The sequence below is a fragment of the Ammospiza caudacuta genome, chromosome 4, assembly GCF_027887145.1.
Source record: "Ammospiza caudacuta isolate bAmmCau1 chromosome 4, bAmmCau1.pri, whole genome shotgun sequence".
Taxonomy (NCBI): Eukaryota; Metazoa; Chordata; class Aves; order Passeriformes; family Passerellidae; genus Ammospiza; species Ammospiza caudacuta.
The window spans coordinates 71,609,907-71,624,086 of NC_080596.1; the positions used below are offsets into that span (position 1 = coordinate 71,609,907).

Here is a 14,180-nt window from a genome sequence, read left to right on the forward strand (position 1 = left end):
AGCACCCCTGACCTCTCCCAGGTTTCTTCTCTGTCCTGGCCTGTGTGCAGTCCCCAGACGTTCCCGTTTCCTCCAGCCTTTCACCTTTTTATCTAAAAATGAGAACCAAACAGAGGAGCAAAGCTGCAGTGTGAGCTCATCCCTTAGCCTGACATTCCAGCAGCCTGGATTCCTGGGCTCCGTGCCTGGATTTGAGGAACCACCTGCTCTCTTGGAGGGAGCAGCCAGTGTGAGGTCACTCTGGGAGCTCCAGTGGTGCTGGAACAGTGGGCATCCAGCCTGGCTTCTTATCAAATACCAGCTGATAAATCAGGTGGTGGGAATCCTCTGGCTGGGTGTCTGGCTGCTCTAGGGGCACTGGGAGGCCTGGAATTGTGTCCTTGTGTCAGGCACTGGAACAGCTCCCCAGGGAATGGGCACATTCCTGAGGCTGATGGAGCAACACTCCCAGGGGTGCCCAGGGTGGGATTTTGGGGTGTCCCAGGAAAGGGAAGGAGTTGGACTCAATTTTGCGGGATCTCTTTCCACTCAGCACCTCCCATGAGATGTATCCCTGTCTCCTACTGCTTCCATCCCCAGGTGGTGGCTGAGGGAAAGCTCTTGGGATTTGGGCTGAAGATCCCCTTAGTGTGATACTGGTGGCTCTGGCCACCTCTCAGCTCTGTCATTTGTTATGTTGGTGGTGGGAAGGTGGAGCCAGTCCCTCCAATCCCTCCATGGCAGCATCCAGGATTCCCTGAAGGTTCATTCCCACCAGGCAGGGAGCTCAGGGTTGTTTTTTTTAACTTGTTTTTGCATTTTACAGCTAAATGTGTTTCCCCAGCCCTGCAAAGTCAGGAGATGTTTGGGGAGCAGAGTGAAAACAAGACTTTGGGTGAGCCCAGAGCCATCCTGCTCAGCAAACTGGTTTGGCCAATCCTTGTCAGCTGGTTTTGCTGGGAGATGGGGCAGGAGCTGAGCAGCGCACGGAGGGGATGATCAATTATCCCAACTCTCCCGCCGAGGTGTCTCCTCCTGCATGTCCCTGCTTGTGTCTCCAGGCTTTCTGCTGGGAGAGCAGCTCCCACGGCTTTGTTGCCATGTTAGTCACTGGATGCAGGAGGGCAGGGATGGAAAGGTGACTCACGAGGGGTTTTCAGCTCATTTCAGTCACTGCTTTTCATCTCCAAATTGTTCCCTTGGCTCCAGCCCTGCTCCCCCACTGCCTTGCCCAGCCTCAGAGCTTGAGTTTTGAGTGAACTCTGAATTCCAGGTCTCGGATTCTCTCCCTCTGCTCTGGCTAAGGAGGGATCTGAGTGCTGGATTTTGTCCAGGGAAGCTGTGGCTGCCCCTGGATCCCTAGAATTGTCCCAGGCCAGGCTGGACACTGGGGCTTGGATCCCTCTGGGACAATGGGAGGTGTCCCTGTCCATCCCAGAGGGTTGGGACTGGATGATCTCCATGATCCCCAATCCAGCCCATTCCGTGATTTTGAGAAGCCAGGTTGTACTTTTGGGGTTCTGTTCACCTTCACTGTTTAGGGCCCTTTGCCCTAAATTCTGGGGCATTTTTGCCACAGAAAGACAACATTGGAATTTTGCTTCTTTTTAAATTTATTATCAGCACAGAATCACTCAGGTTGGGGAACACCTCCCAGGTCATCAACCAACCAGCAACCTCTGCCATTCTCCCTGTTTTCCTGCATCTTTCACTCCTGTGGATTCTGTCCTGGCTTAACCCTTTCACCACTCTTTCTGTGGCCTCTGCCACTCTGTCCTGTCCAGCCCAGTGATCCAAACCCCTTTTCCAGCTCTGGATCCCTGCCTGCAGCTCCCAAACGTGCCAAGGGAAATGCTGAATTCCAGAATTCCGCGAATCTTTCCTGGCAAACACCTGAAGCGCTCAGGAAACAGAGGTGTGAAGACACAGGTTCCAGTGTCAGCCCTAATTCCTCATTTCCCAGCAAGGAGAGAGAGGTCGGAGCCAGTTGGATCATTACCCTTAAATCCAGGATTTTTCTGTTCAGATCCTATCTCCAGGCTCTTAATTACTCCAGTGGCTCCTCTCCAAGCTCCTTATACCAGCTGATATCTCCTGGATCATTTATCCAGCGTTATTAATCACCTTCATTAAGATGGTGCCCACAGGCCATCGAGAAGCGCCCGTTTTGCTGCTTCTTGCGCAAACACGAAGCCCTGAAGAGTCTGAGGACATAATGGAGAGCAGCAAGGGCAGGTGCCTGACTTCCAGCTGAACTAATTACTGCTAATTAAAGGATATTTTGTTTCCTAACACCCCTGAGTGTGATGGAGGCTTCTCTAGGCGTCCATAACCACATCAGCTTCCCAGAAGTTGTTATTATTGTTATTAATATTAATATTATCCCCTTCATCCTCTGTCCCACCTTTCTACTTCCAGAAACCCAAATTATACTGGCTTTCCTGAATGTCAGGTTGCCTGGGGGAGCCAAGGCTGCAGTTAGTTCCTGGTGGACCTCAGACGTGGCTGAGTGTCCTCTCCAAGGTCAGGGAGAAGTAAATAATTTCATTAAGACAAAGAAACCACCTGAACGTTGGATTTCTCTCTCCAGAAATGCCTGGATTTGTTTTCTCAATCCTTAATTGGAATTAATTTACCTTTGGAAATCTGTGAAGTTACAGATTGATTGAGTTAAAGGGCTGGACAGTCCTTTCCAGGAAGGAATCTTCCCCAATACCCAACCTGAACCTCCCATGGCACAACTTGAGGCTGTTTCCTCTTTTCTGTTGCTTTTTCACTTGGGAGAAGAGACCATTCCCCATTAAAGTATTGTCTCCATCTGTGATGGCATTCACAGGGGTTTTTGGATTGAGCAAAGAGACGAGGATCTGACTTCACGTTTCAGAAGGCTTGATTTATTATTTCATGATATATATTACATTAAAACTATACTAAAAGAATAGAAGAAAGGATTTCATCAGAAGGATGGCTAAGAATAGAATAGGAAAGAATGATAACAAAGGTTTGTGGCTCGGGCTCTGTGTCCGAGCCAGCTGACTGTGATTGGCCATTAATTAGAAACAAGCATATGAGACCAATCTCAGATGCACCTGTTGCATTCCATAGCAGCACAGATAATCATTGTTTACATTTTGTTCCTGAGGCCTCTCAGGTTCTCAGCAGGAAAAATCCTAAGGAAAGGATTTTCCATGAAATATATCTGTGACATCCATCCATCCATCCATCCATCCATCCATTCATCCATCCATCCATCCATCCATCCATCCATCCATCCATCCATCCATCCATCCATCCCTCTCCCACCCCATGGCTCCCTAAAACACTTGGGAGAGGTGAAGAAACAGAAAGAAGATGGAGAAAAACCAAAATTATCAAACCCAAACCCGCAGGTGTTCAGTGAGGGACCCTTTTTGGATTTATTTCCTGCTCCCAAATTCACCTGATCCTCTTGCCTTGGTGTTCACGTGTGACCAACAGGTAGTGACATCAAAATGAGGGGTTTTCCCTGGAAAACCAACTGGATCTGGGTCAAAACATGTCCCAGGGCAGCTGGGAGACATCTAAGAAGTAGCAAGAGATGGTTGGGGACTCTTTTGGGGCCTCCTGAAGTTCAGGCTGAGCCCCAGCCCATGGCCCTGCTCTTCCAGTGGCCCCACACCTCTGGCACTGCTCACCCTTCCCGGAATTCCCATCGGGAATGCTGCTCCACTTTGGAGACCCATCAGAGATGATCTGTACATCCATTTTTCTTGCCCCCAGCATGGATCCACATGACCAGCCATGGGTTGTTGGGCAGGCAGGGATCCCTCGGGCTGCGGCCAGCCCAGTGCTCCAGGAAGAACATTCCAGAATCTTGGCCAAACCACTCTGTTTCTTCTTGTCAGGCTCTGGGCACTATTTTTTCTTTTTTTTTTTTTTTTTTCCTCAGTGCCCAAATCCCAGCAGTGTTGGAGAAGGGCACATGGAGTGGTTTATTTGTTTTTAAATCAGTGTTAACTGCCTGACTCACAAAGGGAAGGATCCTCCAAAGTTTGGGCTGGAAATCCAAGCTGCCTCTCACTGTGCTCTGCAGAAAAGGGATGGGAAGAGGGCAGGAAACACAAAAGCAGGAGCTCAGAGCAGATTTAGAGCCTTAACTCTGATTTTTCCTGCCTTGGTGGGTTTAAACTGGTCTTGGTGTTGCTTTAAACCCATTAAAATCACACAGATCCCTCTCCCCTTCGGCTGCTCAGGCTCCAGAGCCATCACTCTCCATCCAGGAGGGATGCAGTGGCCTGGGGAGGACTTAAAAGTGCCTGGATGTTCCCCAAACAAAAAAACCCAGGGTGCAAACATGTCCTGTTAGCACTTCTGGGCGGCGGGGAGCGCTGCCGGGGTTTCTGGGCGCTGGGAATTGTGGAGCCTGTCGACACTTGGCCCTCTGGAACAATAAAAGCAAACAAACAATCAAACCCTCTGTCACTGGGAGCCTTTCAGACAAAGGGAATAAAGGGAGGAAACGAGGAGCTGGGGAGTGAGGAGAGGGGTTGGGACCTGGTGGTTGGATGTTGAATTGCTTGGGACGCCATGTGGGCAGGGCATGGGGCGGGTGTGGGTGTTGGGGCAGGAGGTGCTGAGGTGGCAGAGACCCTTCCCACAATAATCACGGAATCAGGGAATGGTTTGGGTTGGAAGGGACCCCAAAGATTCTCTCATTCCAACCCCCAGCCATGGGCAGGGACTCCTTCCACCATCCCAGGGTGTGCCAACCTGGCCTTGGACACTTCCAGGGATGGGAAGTGACTCCAGCCTGGTCTGGCAGAATTTTATGGCAGAACAAGGAGCCACTCCCAGGACTCCATGGAGAACTTCATCCCAAGGGACCTTGCACTCGGCCAGGAACGTGTTTCCATTGGGTTTTACTCCTCCAAGACTCAGCTGGAGCCTTTGGCTCCTCCTGAGCACCCTCTGGCTGCCCCCAGCCCACCCTCCCTGGAGCAGGGCTGTGCTGTGGGAACCAGGATCTCCTTCCTGAGATTCCTTCCCTGTAACTGCAGCCTCACATCCAGCCAGGAAAACAGACACCAAAGGGAGTTACAGAGGGCCCACATTCCCTTTATCCCACAAATTGGGGTGGGACTGGTAGGAACAGAGGGGACCAGAGGTGGGTGCCCTTCACCTCCACACCCCCGGCTGGGAAACCGAACCCGCTCCGGCAGTCTGGGAGCTGCCGCTCCTGGGGGATGAGGAGGAGTGTCCATAAAGGAGCTTTTATGGGGCTGTCTTTCACTGATCCAACCCTCACCTGGTGCCTCAGGAGGGGAACAGGAGCTCCTGTTGCTGCCGTGATGGGGCAGTGTTCCCGGGTTTCCTTGGAATGGGATCCCCCAGCTGAATCGCGGTGGGTGGCCAGGGAAGTTTTGCGGAGCTCTCGTGCCTTTGAAGCCATGGGGAAACTTTATCCCAGTGCATCCCTGTCATTCTTCTCCTGGTGACCTCTCGAGGGCAGCTGGATCATTTCAGAGCAGGGAAACTTTAGCTCCTGGAAAACCTTGGGGTGTTCTGCCAGCCAAGGAGTCGACTTGCTGGGATAACACCGTGGAATGAGGGACAGGACCGCTGGGGCTCTTCCCATCAAGGTGACTTTGGTTGCGAGGTCTGGGCCCCCATGTCCCTCTGGAATGAGGGATTAATTCCCTCCGAGACACTCAATCCCAGAGCAATCTGTTCTCGGAGTCTCCCATTGATTTTTTTCCTGTTGGATTTGAGGAGTGCAAATATTGAGCGGCGTTTACGGAGCGCTGGACACGTGGATTAGCAGGGAAATCGATGAGATAAGGTCAGTGAGGAAGGGCAGGGCACTGATGGGGACGAGGCAGAGGAGAGGGAGATCCACCTCTTCGTGCCTCCAGGGGTGGAGAGAAATTGTGGGAATGATGATGTGGAGCTGTGGGAGAATCCATCAGAGAGCAGATCACTTGGAATAGGTTAAGGATTGGGATTAAGGTGATTTTAATGTCGTATTCCAGCCCAGAATTCCCGGGTCACTCGAGGTAAAGGTGCTGCACATCCCACCCTTCCCAGATGTCATTTCAGTGATGGGTTGACAGCAAGGTGGCACTGTATAGCCAGGAACATCATACTGGGATCCATTCCAACCTTCCCATTGGATTCACGGAATCACAGGATGGTTTTTCAATTAATTAGCTCCCCTCCACCCTGGGATAAAAATGGCCATTTCCATTCCTGGAGGTTCTGCTGACTCCAGGGCGCGTGGGCTTGGATTAGCCACCGTTAAATCCATAAATGGGTTATTTTTAGGCTGGGTCTGCTAGGAGAGTTTCGAGGTTGGTCTGGTGAGAGTGGGAAGTTCTGTGCTCTGGCTCCAAATCAATTCCAGTGTTTAAGTGCAGATTTCCTGTAGAATTCCTATAGGAAAAAGGGTTGTCAAGCATTGGAACAAAACTCCCAAGGGCGGTGGGTGGAGTCCCCATCCCTGGGGAGATTTCAAAGCCCTGCAGATGTGGCACCTGGGGACATAGCCAGTGGTGGCCTTGGCAGTGCTGGGGAGGAGTTGGACTCGATCTTGGATGGCTTTTCCAGCCCAGGGAAGGAGTTGGACTCGATCTTGGAAGGTTTTTCCAGCCCAGGTGATCCCGTGATTGCCCAGGTGTGTCAGTGCTGCTGTCGGAGACGCCTGGAGCTGTCCCAGCTGTCCACGAAGGATGAGTAGATGGGACACAGGGTTTCCAGGGATTTGTGTCCCACTGGAGCAACAGCTGGCAGATGCTTTTTGGTGCCTGGAACAGCGCCAGCCCCGTTGGCTGGAGGAGCAGAGCTGCTGGCTGTGAGTGACGGGTGGGTAATCGGATGTGTGTCCACATCTGTCTGTCCTGACGGCAGAGCAGAGCTGTGAGGTCACAGCGCTGCTCCCAGGGGAGAGATGGCAGCTGAGGAGGGGATTGTGCTCCAGCTGTGCTGAGCCAGCTTCACTTCCCAGCTTTTAATGTGTTTCTTCCATTTCAGGGAGTTGGGATTTGGGAATTTGGTCTCCAAAAGGCTGTTCCTGTGGGGCAGAAAGAACATGGGCAGGTGGGAGTCAGGATCTGCTCCCTGTGGCACAGGACAAGAGGAAATGGCCTCAGGGTGTGCCAGGGACATGAATGTCCCATTCCAGTTGGATTTTAGGGAGAATTTTTTAAGGGAAAGGGATTTCCAGCCCTGGCACAGGAGTGGAGTCCCCATTCCTGGAGGGATTACGAAGCTCTGTGGATGTAGCACTCAGGGACATGGGGCAGTGGTGGCCTTGGCAGAACTGAGTGCCAATGATCTGAGAGGACTTTTCCAGTGTCAGGAATTCCATGATTCTGTGGTTCTTCACACCCGAAATGAACCAACCAGGAATGTCCTGATCTGAGCTTCTGTCCTTCAGGTTGACTTTGCATCCTGCCCTTTGATAAACCCAACACTTCATCCTGGAAATGGAACAAATTCTCCAAAGCATCACAGATTTAACAAGATCAGAAAGATTTTTTTTTAACAAGATTGGAAATCCTGAGTGCAATTTGCACTAAATATTGGCACAAGCACTTTCATTATTCCCTGTTTTTCTACATATCCTGAACAGCTCCATGGTGGGACCAGATGAGTGCCAAGAGGGCTCCACGTGCTGGGTGCACAAGGAGCAGGAGAGCAATTAGCCTAATGGGCTTTAATTGCAGATTCATGGAATCGTTTAGGTAGGAAAAGACCTCTGGGATCATTGGGCCCAGCCTTTAATTGATGAAGATAGAGGTGGTCTGACCACCAGGGAACGGAGGGGGCCTTGGCTGCTCTGGGGGATTGGGGTGAAGCTGTGAGACTGACCAGAGGGAGGACACATTCCTTGGGACCAGCAGAATGTCCTGAGCTCCAGGGCTGTCCAGGCAATGTGGAGGGAGAGAGGATCAGGAAGGGGCTGCAGACCCAGGAGCAGCTGAGGAATGGATAGGATTTTGGGAAGAAATTCCTGGCTGGGTTGGAATTTCCAGATTTGCCGTGGCTGCCCCTGGATCCCTGTGAGTGTCCAAGGTTGGGGCTCAGAGCCACCTGGGACCATGGAGGTGTCCCTGCCCATGGAATGGGGTGGGAATGAGGTGATTTCAAGGTCTCCTCCAGCCCAAACCACTCCATGATTCTATAATTCAACCATTCCCTCATTAATCCCATCCCAGGAAGAAGAAACTCCCAGCCTTTCCCTTCTCCAGAGTAGTTGTGACTCCGACTCTTTGCAGAGCACTGCAATGAACTTTTCACTGCTTTGAGAATTTTCTTGCTCTGAAGCCAAACAAGTCCCAAAAATGCTGCAGTTTGGGGTTCCTGGGAAAAGCAGTGCATGGCATGGATTTGGTGCAGGAATGATAGGGAGATCCTGATGTTTATTCCCCGATTCCCATCCCTGTCCAAGGGAGGAAGGTTTAGAGGAGACATTGGAGCTGTTTTGGCTGAGGTTTGAAAATGCTGCTGTGAGAATTCAGTCCCAGCACTGAGAGCCGTGCACCGGCTCTGACTTACAAAAAACAAATAAATACTGGAATAGTTGGTGTTAACTGGCCCATAAAAAAATAAATAAATACTGGAATAGTTGGTGTTAAATGGCCCAACTTCCTTGACCCAGCTCGTGTTTTCTGGATAATCCGCGGGGATGGCAGCGGTTGGCTCCTGTGAGTCACCCCGAGCCTTCCTTTTGCTTGAGCAAACCCTGACTTCCCTAAATAGGATAATTCAGCTCCCTGGCTCCCTTTGTGTCTTTTCTGATTAATTGGTCAAAATTTGGGCTTGGTTTGGCCAGACAGAGCTTTTGTTTGTGGTGCTTAATCGGGGTTTGTGTGTTTTGGGATGAGCAGCGCTTTAATTCCCGTGATTTTTGTTTGGGGTTTTTATTTGGGATCTTCCCACAAATCCAGGCCAGGTTGGATGAACTTGGAGCAGCCTGGTTGAGTGGAAGGGTCCCTGCCCGTGGTCTTTTCCAGCTCAAACCCTTCTGTGATCCCATAGAGTGCTGCGTGCTGGGCTGGGTTGGGGCTGGGAGTTCCTGGCGTTGGAAATTCTGGTTGCCGCAGATACGTGAATTTTATTTAAAGCCCTTGTGTGTGTTTTCAGCACGGGCTGGAGCCTGATGTGCTGAACACCGTGAAACAAAGTCTGGCTTTTGTCTTGTGTGGTGTCAGACAGACAGACAGGGCAGGAGCTGTAGGTGTGACCGAGGCTGTTGGCATCTCCCCATCCTCCTGTTCGCAGCCTCGGTGGAAGAGCAAACACTCCCCCGATCTAATCTCGTTAAATGTTCCCGGCTGTAATCCCTTAATTTGGCTGCTGACATGAGGGCTGCCGATGGGGAAACGAGGCGGGGATAGGCACTGACAGCCACGGGAGATTGGGATCTTTTGTTGCACGGATCAAGAGAACCTGAGAGCTCCGAGCCCCGCCGGGTTGTGCCCGTGACCAGAAATAGTCCCCGCAAATGAGTCACGGCTCCAAACCTCGCAGGGAACAGAAACCTTGCTGCAAATGCCTCGGTTTGTTCCCATCCTGAGCTGTTATCAGCCTCTGGGGAAGCCATGGCCTCTCCCTGCAGCCCTTCAGTGCCCAGAGGAGATTGAAGGGAAAGAGGGAGAGGCTTCCCACATGGGCAGGACATGAGGGAAGTGTCCTAAAGGAAAAGAGGAGAGGTTTAGGTGGGATCTGGGCAAGGAATTCCTGGCTAGGAGGGTGGGGAGAGGCTGAGATGGAATTCCCAGAGCAGCTGTGGCTGCCCCTGGATCCCTGGCAGTGCCCACGAGGTTGAACACTGGGGCTTGGATCCACCTGGGACAGTGGGAGGTGTCCCTGCCATGGCAGGGGTGGCACTGGATCATCTTCAAAGTCCCTTCCAACCCAAACCATTCCATGATCTTGAATATCTTTCCCAACCTAAACGATTCTGCGATCCTCCTCTTCTGCTGTAAAGAAACCAAAAAATGTCTTTTCTCCCTTTAATTTGCAGTGCCTTGGAAGCCAAGTGGACAAAGTCTATTCTTGCTCTGCTCCTCTTAATGCTTAAAAGCTGGAGGGGGGAGGGAATCCTGCCTGGAATGCAGCCCCTGTGCGGGATTGCTTTTCCAAAGTGTTTGAAAACAATCACTTCTGCAGGAGCGGGGGCTCGCTTGAACAGCCAGTTCTGTCCTGGAGACGAACATTCCGGGATGCCAGAGGAAAACAGCAGGGCTGGAATTCGCCTCGTGTTTGAGGTTTGAGGAGTTTGCAGCCGGGGTGGTTTTATATAGCAGCCCTCGGTGGAAACAGTTTGTCTGTCATATTTTTAGGTTCAGGGATTTCTTGGAGGTCACCCCGAGTTCAGGCTCCTTTCCCTCCTGCCCTGGTGGAGGTGGGAATTGGTGTTTGGAGTGACCAAAGCTGCTGTCACACCTCGTCCCTCTGGGCTGGCTGCGGCAGCAGGTTCATGGCATGAGTGTGCATGGCTCCTGCCCCAATTTGGGGGAAATTCTGCTTCTGCTTGATCCCTGGGGAGCTCAGAATCCCAAATTAGTTTGGGATGGAAAGAACCCTGAATTCCATCCCGCCCCCTACCAAGGGCAGGGACACCTCCTGCTATCCCAGGTTGCTCCAAGCCCCATCCAGCCTGGCCTCGGACACTTCCAGGGGTGAGGAGTTCACAGCCTCTCCGCCAGCACCTCAGCACCCTCACAGGGAGGAATTCCTTCCCAAAATCCCATCTAACCCTGCCCTCTGTCTGTTTAAAGCCATAATTTAGGCCACTTAATTATCCCTCTGCCTTTCAGCCACTCGAAACTCCTTCCAAAGGGCCCTTAATAGAAAGCAGAGGAGCCTCCAGCACAAATTTCTCTCCAGTAGCACATTTTTCCTATAGATTATCCTTTAATTTTCATGGAGGGGAATGTTCTGCTGCTGTAAGGAGAGAGCAGAGCCCGTGTGGGGCTGCGTGCATAAAAACGTATGGAGTTACCGACTTTTCCAAGAGGAAAAGGTGATGTCATGGGCTGTGGAAAGAATATTTTTTAAATATTTTTTTATATTCCTTGCTCTCATCTGATCACGCTCAGTATATAAATAGTGGGGAGAGGCACAAGGCAGTGAAATGAAACCCACCTTGGGAAGGCTCCCCAGAGCTCCATGCTGGGGTCGGGCAGGGCTGGATCCATCCAGGGGTGTTTTCCAGCACATTAACAGCAGCGTGTGGAGCCATCTGTCACAGCCTGGAGGTGGCCAAGCCAGTCAGCAGCTCGTTAGGCAGGGCCAGGAGGAAAAAATTGCCCAGAAAATCAGGATATAATGGGAGAAGGGGAGACTGGAGGAAGCGGAGTCCGTGCGGTGCTGTAATTTACTCCCTCATTTAATATTGCTCCCCATCAGCCCTTTCCACTGGGAGAGCTGGGAATGTTCCCCTGGAGAAGGGAAGGCTCCAGGCAGGGCCTGAAGGGGCTCCAGGAGAGCTGGAGAGGGACTGGGGACAAAGGACAGAGGGACAGGACACAGGGAATGGCTCCCACTGGGAAAGGGGAGATTGGGCTGGGATCTTGGCAAGGAATTCCTGACTGGGCTGGAATTCCCAGATTTGCTGTGGCTGCCCCTGGATCCCTGGCAGTGTCCAAGGCCAGGTTGGACACTGGGGCTTGGATCCACCTGGAACAGTGGGAGGTGTCCCTGTGTGTGGGATCAGGATGATCTTGAAGGTCCTTCCATCCCAAACCATTCCATGATTCCATGATTTATGGATTGTTTTCTGGTTTGCTCAAGCACCAGCTCTGCATCTCCTGAGGCTGAATTGCCTTCTAGTCTGCAGAAGTAAAGTGGGCAAGAACTGAGAGGAGAAAATGTGAACTGGGGATGGTTTGGTTGAATTCCCTCATTTCTCACATGGGATTTGCTGCATTCCAGCCCCCAGTACTTTGCTCCAAGGGAATCCTCACGTTCTACACTCGTTTGACTCCAGTTATTGAGAAGAGTTGGATTTGCTTTGTTTTTCACTGGGCATCCCAGATCCAACCCAAGCTGGGCTTTGGGAACCGGACAGTTCAGTCAGGGAGTCTTTCTGTACATTCTGAAGCTGTGGAGCCAGTCCAGCCATTGCAGGATTTTGGGGAATAATGTCAATTATTGCTCACTGTGAAGTTGCAGATTTCATCCCCAAGTGAGACATGGACAAGAAAGGGAAAGAAGTTCCCACGTTGATTTTGCTGCTTGACACTTCAGGTGGAGACCAAAGGGGTTTCTCCTGGGGTTTCTCCTTCCCCATGGAATTTGGGAGTTCCCTCCCACCCGGAGCTCAGGCTGATGGGATTCATGCTCTAGGTCTGACTGGAGCAGGGTGGGGAGTTTGGGCAGGAATTGAGTCTGGAATTGCAGCTTTGGGATTGCTGATCAGCCTGAAGGATGGGAGCCAAGTGTTGGTGCAGAATGTGCCATGAGGGGGAACCATGTGGATCCAGGGCTGGGAAGCTCCTTTGGATTCCCTGTGGGATCTGTTTGCTGGGTTTAAATCATTTGAGGTGGTTTTCCCTTAAACAAACCTTTTAATTCTCCTTTTATCAGACTCTGAGACCCCCTCCAGGCTGGGAAGGGGCAGGAGGGACCCCAGTAGGGCAGTTCCAGGCAGGAACGGGGTTCCCTTTGGGATGCTTTCTGTGGAACACCTGGAATGCAGGTTCCTTCAGGAATTCCCTCTGGAATATATCCAGGAAGATTTTCCCAGCTCCACGTCATGGGGACGGCTGGATGTTGTGGCAGTGAGCACCAGCAATTGTGCATTTTGATCTTGGCTTAAAGATGGCGACCTGGAATGGAAAATCCAGCTGGGAATTTTCCAAATGGGGCCAGCAACAGGTTTTTTTTTTTTCTTGAAGTTTTGGGCAGAATCTGGCCGTTGATATTCATTAAAATCTTGGTGGTTTATGTTTAGCTACATTTAACTTCTACTCTAGTTGGGAATGCCGGGATATTTTCCCAATCCCAGGCAGATTCCAATATGTTTGAGCAAGCAGACTCATCTCTCTCTGCTCATTTTTGCCCTTGTTTTTTCTTTTTTATCACATTCTGTCCCCAAATCTCTCTTTTCCTTACTCATCCCTGCCTCATTCCATCCCATCTGCAATCCCTGGAGTTCCTTGAGAAGCAGGAAGGAAACAGATCCAAGATTCAGTAAGATTCTTAGAGTGGGATATCTGAAGTAACTCAGATTTTTCTGGGAAAAATAGGTATTCCAGAAGGTGCCCATGAAGAGTATTGGCCACAAAGAACCCTTGGACTCTCTCATGAGCAGGACTCAAGACTAAGACAGACCAGGTTCCTCAGGACCTTCTCCAGACACTCCCCAACCTCTGGGACTCCTTTCCCACCTTTTTTTCCCCACTTGGAAATGGTGTTCTTTTCCTCTGTATTTTCAGTGATCACTTTGAGAAGGTTCTGGGCCTTTTCTTTGCTCTGGACTTGCCTTTAGGTTGGAGGGTCCCAAAAATCAACCTCAGAAACTTCAGCTTTTGGTTTGGGACCATCGTGGTCCTGAAAATGTAAGTTTTTAATTATTAGATTGTAATTTTTTTTTTTTTTTAATGAGAAGGTTCCACCTGCCCAGATTGTCACAGAACCATGGAATGGCTTGGGCTGGAAGAGATCCTCAAGGTTATCTCTTCCAAGCCTCTGCCATGGTGGGCAGGGTCACTTCCCACTATCCCAGGTTGCTCCAGGGATGGGATCCATCTGCTCCTGAAGGTCATTCTGAAGATTTGTGTTGGCTTTGGGTTGAAAAGGTTTGGGAAAGACCTGGCTGGTTGGCCAAGCTTTTCCACTATCCCAGGTTGCTCCAGGGATGGGATCCGTCTGCTCCTGAGGGTCATTTTGAAGATTTGTGTTTGCTTTGGGTTGAAAAGGTTTGGGAGAACGTTCCAACCCTGCTGGTTGGCCAAGCTTTTCCTTCTCATCCCAAGGAAGTGCCTCAGGATGAGCTTCCACATGGAATCCTGAAAAATCCACCACCGGTGCTCCTGATAATTAATTCTGGAAAGCAGAGGCTGCTCCTCTCCTGTTATCCCATTACTCCCATCCCTCAGACGTTCCCAAATCTCCGGCCCCGGCCCCGGCCGTGGCAGTTCTGCCAGGCTGGAATGTGACCTGTGGAGCAGGAAAGCCCCAGGAGTGTTCCAGTGCCCGGAGCAGAGCCCTACCCC

The 14,180-nt window shown here is 51.1% G+C and overlaps 1 protein-coding gene across 1 annotated transcript in view; it reads left to right on the top strand.

The window, feature by feature from the left end:
- Positions 1–14,180, top strand: part of EXOC6B (exocyst complex component 6B) — a 291,158-nt gene that overhangs the window by 227,650 nt on the left and 49,328 nt on the right. The window lies entirely within an intron of this gene.